Consider the following 10,750-nt stretch of genomic DNA (forward strand, 5'->3'; position numbering starts at 1 on the left):
AATTCCAAGCATTTATTCTTGACGAGCGTCCTAGAGGAAGCGAGTGGAGAGAGGTGCATGATTTTGGTGGCGCGTCAATCTTCATTTTTAGCAACTCGGCGACATTCTTTTTGAGTGATAGGATCCCCGGATTATGGTGCAGATTGCATCTACTTCACTGAAGACAATTTAAATTTTTTTTGGGACCGTAAACAAATGCCACGTGATATTGGAGTTTTTGACTTGAAGGCTAAGGTGATGAAGCCGATGCCTTTACCAGGAGTACACATGAAAAGTTGGCCCCCACAAATTTGGGTTACTCCTTCGATGCTATGATTTCTTTTCTCTAAATCAAATTAATAATGTGGAAAAAGTTATTGATGCACCTGTGTGCGCTACTATCCGTTTATAATTTTATCATTGCTAAAAAAAATGGCCCGTGCGTTGCAACGGGTAAAAACGTTTTGGATCGCTATATATTATACTTTTTCCTTACTTTGGTTTAATTTTTTTGTGTTATCTGATACAGACTTTGGATGATATTTGTCGCTTGGGTTTTTAATGGACATTCGATTTTGTGGTTTGCCCGCTGTATGTGATTAGGATTTGATTCGATCTCTAATCCCTGATTTTTTTTCCTTTGACCTGTGTACGCGATGAACACCTAGTGAGTATGGGGACGGAGGGCGTGTGGGTTAGTGTTGTTAATCAAGTGTTTAAAAATCTTTTATGCGACACGTAAAACACGAAACACGTGGATGAATGAAAATAATTAATTTGTGTTGGCTCAATTAATTACAAAGTTAAACAGAAATAATTCATGAATTACGTCACTGTCAGGCATAAATAATTTAGAAACATGAATATAAATAAAACCTATATGAATTTATAATCAACGTTGATCATAAAATAAATACATATCATGAGAAATATGTAGGCAAATTTCTAGTTGGTTTAGTTTAGCTAGAATTAAATTAATAAACAGTCATAAGCAATTAAAATGATGCTAATGCTATTTCTGAAAATAGAAAATACTTAAAATCACTAAGAGAGGAAAAAATGATTTTAGCCCAGCCCAAACTTACGGCCTTCTTATGTGCGTACTCGCGGGCCATGAGGCGGCCCACACGGCATGGGAACGACGCCTAGCCTGTCGCGGGAGAAGCGGAGCCGTTCGATCTAATGGACAGTCCCGATTGATCCCGTCCTATATAAATATTCGGCAGCCCAAACCCTAACCCTAAAATCATTTTCCTTCCCTTCTCTCTCTCGAAATGACAATGTCTGCGGCAGCTCCACCCTTCGCCGCTCCCCCTCCCCTACCCTGTTGGCGGCGCCTCACCCCCTCTCCTCCCCTCTCCCCACCGGCAGCTCCCTCCCCATCCCCCTCCCCCCATCGGCGGCGCCACTCCATCTCCCCATCTCCCTCCCATTTTGCCGGCACGGCGCGGCAACGGCGAGGGCTCGACGCAGTGCACTGATGGCGGGGGTACAGCGTGGAGACGGCGGCGACGACCATCCTTCCTCTCCCCCTCTCTCTTGCCTCCCTTTCCGCAACAGATCCGACGACGGTGGCATCGGCGGCGGCCGCGGGTGGAACTGGTCGCGGTGGTGGCGGTCGAGGATGGATCCGGCAGCGGCTGCTCCCTCCGCCCCTGTTGACGAAAAAAAATCGAACACACCGGCCTAGGAGATCTGCTTAGCTCCTGTGCAGGTCCAAATCTTGATGAGATGCGGGCATGCCAGTCAGTTTGATCCTGCAACTGACAAAATATGCAAATAGTAGATCAAAACAGCCGATCGGCTGACAAGCCGATGGAGTAGTTCCAGCCGATAGCCGATAATAGCCGAGATAGCGATAGGGTTTAAGCGATCGGCTATATGTCCAATGTAGATAATGATATAAAGGCAATCGGCTGATGATGATATAATAAAATAACAATATAATCCAGTATAAACCAAACGGCTAGCAATGATATGATAAATAAGCATCGATCCGAAGTTTAAACCACACATTGGCTGGAGGTCCGATGTCATGAAATCCACAAGATTAGATTAAACAGTGAAACCTTTGTTGTCATCGGATCCAACTTATATGTATATGCAATCCTTATGAGCCGATGCAACGTCCAGATAACTCACCGGCTAAAACCCCGATAAAATCCTTATTGGCAACCAAGAAGCAGGCTAGAGATTATGGTTCTAAGCATGACTTAGTAGATCAAACTTAACTGATGCAGCACTAAGTATGAAAAGAAACATAATATCTAGACAATCAAGCCGTTGATTGAGTTTTCAGGGTGGTAGATGTCCAAGCTAATCTAATCTAGCAATGCGATTTAGCCGATACCGGCAGAAACCCTAAAACGAGAAGCAGCCGATAGAGCTAAATTGATATGCTAAGACTAGATTAACAGAGACATATGATAAATAGGTAGGCAAATATATCATCCAAACCAGAGCAATCCAAGAGGTCGAATGTACTGATGCAGCCTTGAACGACGCCGACGTAAACGATACAATTGCCTGGGCCGGCGGATCATTGGACTTACCCCTTAGCCGGAGATCGAACACCAATGCAGCCCCGCGTCAGGTGCCAAGTCCCGCCGGACGATAAAATAAAGTAGAAAAGGTAAAAGGTGGCGATGCACCGAATTGTATTGATCGTGAGGATAGATTACATAGACCACGGGTGTATATATTTATACCCATGGATAGATACTAGTCCTTGTTGGGCAAGAAAGAAACTTTCCTAAAGATAAAAGGAAAACATAAAGTCCTTATAGGACTATAAACACACTTTCCTACAAATAAAAGGAAACTAACAAACTATTCCTAATTAATAGATAACTTACCCTGCCGTATTCTCTTTGAACTCGGTTTCTTCTGGATAAGCTTCCTTTAGTAGATCAATTTCCTTAACCGAATATAGCAAGAATCCGACAACTGACGACTTGACAACTCTCATCGGCTAATCTCAGGACTTCAAAGCCGATGCTGACTCTAAGCCGATGACTACTCCGGGCTTACCAAATTTCACTGTTAACATCTTGCCTCCCTCCCGAGGCGGATTTGACGGCGGTGGCGGCGTCGGTGGCGACTACATGTGGTTCTAGCGACGGTGTCGGTGGCCGAGGGTGGATCCGTCACAACAGTTGATCTGGCGGTTGCTGCTGCCCCTCCCCGGCATGGCGGTGGCGGCTGCTTCCCTCTCCGGTGTGGTGTGTTTATTTGGGATATTGGTTTAGTAACCATAGTACGAAGGCTGTTTGATTTGGGATGTCGATTTTGTGGCGATTCTTGATTCTTGATTTGGGATTGCAATTAAGTGATTTTGGATTCGTGTATTTTGGGAATTGGGGGCAAAAGGGTTGGGAGCAATCGCATGATCTGCTCGGGGATTTTTTTTTTTTTAAGACGGACTCGGACTCAAACGACGATGGCGGACGAAACGGATGATCGGAAGCCTTACCTATTTTCTAATTAGGTATAGATAAAGATATATGGATATAGACTTATGTTTGAAATAAAGGCCAAAATAAAATTTCATTATTGAAAAACATATAAATACAGAGTATATGAATTTGATAACCATATATATGTATATTTTTAAAAAATAATCACTATTATGATCAGCTGTGACCATTGTTTATTTAATCGCTTGACTTATACACATCCGTAAAGACTTAAGTGCTGAAGTACATCTTCAGGTGAAAAAAGAATCTGCTGCGCCTGACACTACTCTCCATTGCTCCATCCATCCTGTACGGTGCGCCCTGGAACCACTGTGTCAACGGCTCGCCGACGCGAGACAGAGAGGAGTCCCAACTCCCCCGTCTGATTTGTAGCGATAGGAGCGATCTGCAGGCTGGTGGCGCACAGACTCCAGACTTTGTGGGCCGCATTGCGCAGCAAAATCGGAGTGACGGAGGTGGCGACGTACGCCGGATAAAAATCGGACCGAAAAAATCACATAAATGAATCGTAAATACAAGCATATATGTACCAAATGTATGACTTAAGTAGACCAAATGTATGACTTAAGTAGACAGAAACTAATCAATTGAGTTACTTGACCTCTGCTCTCTCGATATTTTATGGGCCTGTTTAGATTATAGCCAAAATGACAATATTACCAAAATTTTGGCAAGATTTTTTATGTATTTACTAAATTTAGCAACAAACTAAACGTAGATATTTTTTTGACAACTTAAAAAAAATTAGTATGGCTGAAAATGGCATCAATCTGAACAGCCCCTGTATCTTTTTATCTTTCGGTACTAAAATTATTTGTCATGTGCTAAAGATGGAGTCCAAATATGTAAGTTATTTTTGTTATTGTAAATATTTTGTTTGGATCCAATCGAGCTAACTGGTGTTGTAGTTTTTTCTGTCACGTTAAAGTACACGGGAAGCAACTGTACATCAACGGTACATTAATTGACGGCTTGACGCACATAGTTACCTGCTCACCTATTATAAAAGGGGAATTAGGCATCACGATCCTCTCCTCTCCCCCACTTGTCATCCCCACATTAACCCCTCCTCTCTCTCCCACTGGTCATTCCACGTCAACGCCTCCTCTCCCCCACGTGGGATCACATCGAAGACATGGAGAACGGGCAGGGGGCTGGGGCACCAGCACCACCGGTGCTTTCTCTGTGGGCTCGTGGTCACCGATTCTTGTGCAGGGTGTGTGTTCTTTCTGACGACGATGAGACGGTGACAGTACCACGCCTCACGAGGGATGACATGTGGCGCCACTATCGTTTAGAGCACCATCGTCTGATCTTGCCATTCGTTTGCCGCAATTGCGGTAACAGGTTCCCTGCTCAGCGAGGACCTACATGTTCACATTTCGCTCAATGAGTGTCAGCGCTGAGCGCCGATCGTCGGTGCCGTGGAATTTTCTTGTGTTTCTTGGTTCGTGGTTGGACGCTTGAACATTGTGTCGTTTGATGGGTCGGACTATGTGAACCCAATTCTGTACTTCCTTTTACGTGTAGAGGCCGTGAGATAGCATATGCATCAACAACGCGGGTCGAACTGCCGACCCAAGAGGCGAAGATGGTGACCAGCCGGTTCGGGGAGAGGCAGCCACCGCGACGGCTTCTTGGCGACGACGGCGGCCCCAGCGTCCACGGCGATGGCTTCTTAGCGACGGCGGCGGCCGCAGCGTCCACGGCGATGGCTTCTTGGCGACTGCGGCGGCCCCAGCGTCCACGGCGACTGCTTCTTGGCGACGGTGGCGGCCCCAGCGTCCACGGCGGCGGCGGCCCCAGCGTCCACGGTGACGGCGGCGCCCCCAACGTCCACGGCGACGGCTTCTTCGACGGCGGCGGCCCCAGCATCGACGGGACCACGACGACAAAGAAGGCGTCCAAGGGTTCATATCGGCGGCAAGAAGGCGGCCGGAATCCAAGAATGCACGAGTACAACAAGAACGGCGAGAAGTTTCGGAGCGCACGAGGTCCTGGCGGGGGAACCTCACGAACGCGACCAGAGGCCAAGAAGGCGGTTCCGAAGATCGGAGATGAAGAATCACCCCGCCGAAGTCGGAGATAGAAGCGGGGTTCTTGGCGAATACGGCTGGATCAAGAACGCGGCGGCAGAAATCGGAGATCACTGAAGTGGCGCACGGATTCTTGCGACGGCTCCAACAGGTACGGATAAGTTGTTATTTGCTTTCACCTTTGAGCATTTAGTTGGTTGATCAGTGTGTTGGAGACCTAATTTTTCAGCTTGTTCAGCAGTAGAATATTATCTTCTCCAGTTAACTAGTTAAGCATGCTATTGTCGGTACTCAGTACTGCTTTGCTTCAATAAAATGGTATTTATGGTTGTGATCGTAAAGATAATTAGATTGCATTGGACGTGCTTTGCTTAGCACACGCCCTAAATCTTGTAGAATCAGTTCACAACAGCTATATCCTTTATCAGGTTTTGGGGGAAGTGGGTCATCATTTGCTTCAGATGATCCATTGTCCTCCAAATAAAGGTCATCTTAGAATTTCCAGTTATACATGTATAGGTGTGTTTGTTGCCTTTGAGATATCCATGTAAGGGCTTCATGCTTCCTGAATATCTTTGATTTTTTTTGTTGGTTGATGCAATGTGATCGATGTGGTCTTGTTGTGCAATATTACTTATGTGACCTGTAGTCTCATATCGCCCTTTTGCAAAAATTCTATTATAGCTTTTATGTCATTATTTACTTATTAGTCAAAATCAAGCTGGTTAACCCATTCTCTCATTGTTATATTAAATTGCACATTGGGTAAGTTATTTTTACCAAACTTTCATCTTAGACCACCTCATTGGCAATGTTTCAGATTGCGGAGATCCAGTGTTTCAAGAAAAAAAAGAATCGCCGGGCGTGTTTCAGAAAATAAATGGATGATAGAAGATATGCTAGAGTTGCTGCTGCTGGAGGAGGGGTATCTGTTACAGTAAGCCACCTCCCCTTGAGCTGAAATGACCAATTGTATCCCTTGTTGTGATTGGTGTCAGTGTCGGAGATGGAGTTCTCTGACTTGTTGACAGGTAAGTGTGTACCTTTTAATTATCTCATTTCATGAACGAATTCTTATGGAATAAAGTTTGCAAAGAAGAAAAAGGGGTGTTACCTTTTTCTTATGGTTATCTTGAATTACATCGGGTTGTAACTGTTGACACTCCCTTTTTGTAGGTATATGTGCGCACATGCCTTATCCTCAGCCATCCTGGTCTAGGATGTCGGTGCCTTGCAGGATATGTCAATCCAGTTAGTGTCGTGAATGGTATATGTTTATTCTTAGAACATTGCATCTTGTTGACATTTTTTAGTGCGAAGCGTAAATATGTAATACTCCCAAAACTAATTATGCAGGGCCACTAGACTTGGTCGTGAGCACCGATGACCTAACTAAGTTTATGCTGGGAATGGATATGCTGTTGAAGCATTTCATCATTTACCTGGAATATCCAAGAGGTGCATATTATTTCTCAGTTGCTTTATGTTGATATGCTTCTATTTAAACTGTATTGTGAAATTACGTGTACTGGTTGATATTGACAGAAACTATTCTGTGTTTCTTCATGAATTCAAACTTCTGCTGATATTCCTCAGGTTGGAGTTCAATCTCACCCTGCAAAGTACTAAATGACTTGAAAAGGACACTTGCATGCTTTTGACAATGACCATTGCCAGGATGTGGGACAAGAAACTACTGCTACCGATGTTACACACTTTCTTAGGGCCCGTTTAGTTCCCTAAATTTTTTTTCCAAAAACATCACATCGAATCTTTGGATATATGCATGAAGCATTAAATATAGATAAAAAGAAAAACTAATTGCACAGTCATGGGGGAAATCGCGAGACGAATCTTTTAAGCCTAATTAGTCCGTGATTAGCCATAAGTGCTACAGTAACCCACATGTGCTAATAACGGCTTAATTAGTCTCAAAAGATTCGTCTCGCGGTTTCCAGGCGAGTTTTGAAATTAGTTTTTTCATTCGTGTCCGAAAACCCCTTCCGACATCCGGTCAAACGTCCGATGTGACACCTAAAAATTTCCTTTTTCCCAACTAAACACACCCTTAATTAACCAGTAGCTAAGCAAGAAAGTATGGCAGATGGCATGCAAGGGATCGATCTTGAAGTTTGTCAACGAATTTTCGGACTTTATCGATGCCACAGAGTCCACCAGACAGGCTGGCGTTGCTGAGATTGGCTGCTGCGACTTCTATAAAGCGTGCTTTTACATGGAGAAATTCTACGAGGTCTGGCACTCCATGTTGGAAACCATGTACTAGGCTGTCGGTATGTTACTTTGACCAAAATTTATCAGTAGTAAGTTTCCATTATTTTTTGAAACGGTAGACGACAGGAGGGCTGCCGGTTATATTAGAAGGAAAAAGGGCAAAAAAGAGTTGTTACAACGTTTTAAAGGGGCTTAGATCAGGGGGAGAATACAACTTAAGGATACGTCGGAGGGAAAGAAAGAAAGGAAATTAGGGAGGCTTGAAGGCAAAAGTCCGTAAGTCTAGGTCTTCCTTAATTAGCGTTGCTACTTAAAAGATTTGGATGTTTCCATTAAGAATTTTGGTTCTTGTCAATGACTGTTTTTGTGATAAAGAAATTAAGTTCTCACCCACATGATCTCGTCTGCAAAAGTGTCATTATTAGAGAGTTGTACCACACACAAGTGTCTGTAATTTCCTTCTCCAGTTTGATCACATTTTGTGGAATATGGAGTGGCAAATTGTTCATGCATGCACATGATAAAACCTTATGTTTCCTTGTTTGCATCTCATAAGTTATGTGCTATACACTGTCTTTATTCATATTTCGATTATGTATGTTTAAGCAAGCTATAGCATGATCAGTAAAATGTCAATAGGAATATGTGCTTAGACTTATTTTAGGGCGTATGGCTTGAGCAGACCAATGAACCATGAACCTGTTAGAAATACAGAGGATGTGCATTGATTTCTTTAAGAGAGAGAGAGAGAGAGAGAGAGAGAGAGAGAAGGATTTGCATATTTTCCAATCCTCTCTCATGAGTTTAGCCAAACCATTAAGTGTTTTTTATTCAATCTGTTCGTTGTTGTTGTTGCCCTAAAGAAATTCATTTGTTATTTGACTAAATGTGCTCAAATATATGTATTATCAAGCACTTACAAAGGATCTTTCACTTTTCAGCCCATGGTCGTCCATCATTGAGGAATTTAGTCATAACGCGGAATAAGATGCTACAGAAGGAGCTGGATCACGCACCAACTGTTAAGGAACTGATGCTGCTGCAGTGTTTTTCGGCCTCCTCTATCTGCACCTCCTGTTGCAATTAAAAGATCTGGTGCGAAAACTTGGCCTGCCTAGCAATATAGTACCCCTGAAGCTGAGGACTGATCGATGGGTCAATGATGGATAGGTAGAAGCTAAGGTTCTCCAATGGCCCATGGCACTCCATTGATTCAAGGCACCCGATAATGCAGGGCACTCCCTGACTCAAGGAACCTCTGGAGCTCCTACATTTGAAGGTGCTCCTGCTGAAACACTTAGAGGGTATAGCTAGAAGCAGCAGACAATGCCGAGAAAATAGCAGCACCGGTGATGACGGACGCGACAAGTGATCTTGATTCTAATATCACCGTTACAATAGTGCACCTTCTACCGAATCAGCAGATAAGCCATCTTCAACACAGCCATCACCAGCACCACCTTTCCTGCTATATAAATCTGTCGGATTCGATTCTTTTCAGTGTGACGATTTTTTTCATATGCAGATGTATGCGTTCCACTGTAATTTTTCTGTACTGGTGTAGTTTTTGCATTGGGCAGTATCTGATAGTAACCCTGTACGTCCGCTGTCCACATCCCAAAGAGGGAGCTATACATACATTGTGTGACATAGCGTTTGTTGTTTGTGACAGTCTAAAGTTTTGCTGGATGAACTAATATGTGTCCTGCCACCAATCTGCACGTTTTTTTTTCTGTAATGTTGATTACTTCTCTTTCTATATAGCGCAAGTGCTGAGCAGCAAGCCGTCGACTGTAAAATCTCACCAGTTTATCTAATATATGGACAGCGAGCATTCTAAACCCCCCTATCGCTTGTACTAGTACTAGCAGCGAGCATTTGGTTGGGCCAAATTTAGTTGAGCTTACGTGATTGGGTTGCGCAGGGTTCGGTACAGTGTCACCGGTGCACCGCGCAGGCGAGCGGAGTGCGGAAACTCTCGGCGGTCAGGTGCTGGGTGTTGCTAACTTGTCGTGTTGGCCACTTTTTTTCGCCGGAAAGACTGAAGGAGGTCATTCAATTAAGACTGGAAGAAAAAGTTACAAGAAAAGGTTTTACATCGACAGCTGGCTGTCGAGGAAGGATGTGCACCAGAGCACACGCCCCGAACCAAGTGCCAACCGCAAACACACGCTACAGAGAGGGGAGCCGAGCACCGAACCGGCCGTCGCTATGCGAGACCGATCGCCACTGGGCCAACAACACCACCACGACGCGAAGACTCTAAAACGACGCCCTCAGGAAGGTCGCGACGCCAAAAGACGCCGTCGTCATCCGTCCCAAAAACGGAACAAGGTTTTCACCCAGAGCTCCTTGCCGAGGGAGGAGGGGTACCTCAACAATGCCCTCAGGAGGGTTACCACACCCGAAAGCGTAGTCACTGTTGGCCTAAAGGTTGGGCTAAGTTTTCGCTCGGTACCCCCTACCGCCATGGTCCGTTGCCCAATCCGAAACCACCATCTAAACATCAGCGGCACATGGCTTCCACCACACCCAACCGATGCCCCACCGTCGGCCGGCTTCCAGTCTTGCCAACGACAAGACTGCCACAGCACCAACCACCTCCGCCAGGTAGCTGACCCAAGCCGCCTCTGCCACGCCGCCCGCCGGCTTCCCCGTTGAATCCGACTTAAGGGAGTCCGGACATGGAACAACATTGCCTCGGCAACCTGAGTTTTCCTTGTCAACTGACCACCGCCACCAGCCTGTCAAGAAGCTCCCCACAGAGAGGGGAGGAGCTCCCCAAACAGGGTTAGCCTGGTCGACAACAAGGAAGACGACCCCGCCGCCAGCCCCCTACCCCGTCGCCACGCCCTAGCACGCTGACCCAGGCCACCTCCGCCATGCCGCCCTTCAGCCTCCACGTCGAATCCGACCTATGGGACCGGACCGGGAACAACCTCCCATTGGCAACCTGAGTCTTTCTGGTAGACCGGCCAACGCCTTCACCGTGCCTAGAAGCTCCCCACAAAGAAGGGGAGGAGCTCT

General features: G+C 45.4%; 1 long non-coding RNA gene across 2 annotated transcripts; it reads left to right on the forward strand.

The window, feature by feature from the left end:
- Positions 1-4,821: 4,821 nt before the first annotated feature.
- Positions 4,822-9,434, forward strand: LOC127767042 (uncharacterized). Of its 2 annotated transcripts, XR_008016332.1 has the most exons (7): positions 4,822-4,902; positions 4,986-5,642; positions 6,312-6,522; positions 6,668-6,758; positions 6,848-6,949; positions 7,088-7,782; positions 8,665-9,434. It is a non-coding gene; the product is annotated as an uncharacterized LOC127767042 (long non-coding RNA). The 2 variants fall into 2 exon arrangements; XR_008016331.1 differs by having other exon boundaries at positions 4,830-5,642.
- Positions 9,435-10,750: the final 1,316 nt, after the last annotated feature.

Source organism: Oryza glaberrima, chromosome 1 (assembly GCF_000147395.1).
Source record: "Oryza glaberrima chromosome 1, OglaRS2, whole genome shotgun sequence".
Classification (NCBI taxonomy): Eukaryota; Viridiplantae; Streptophyta; class Magnoliopsida; order Poales; family Poaceae; genus Oryza; species Oryza glaberrima.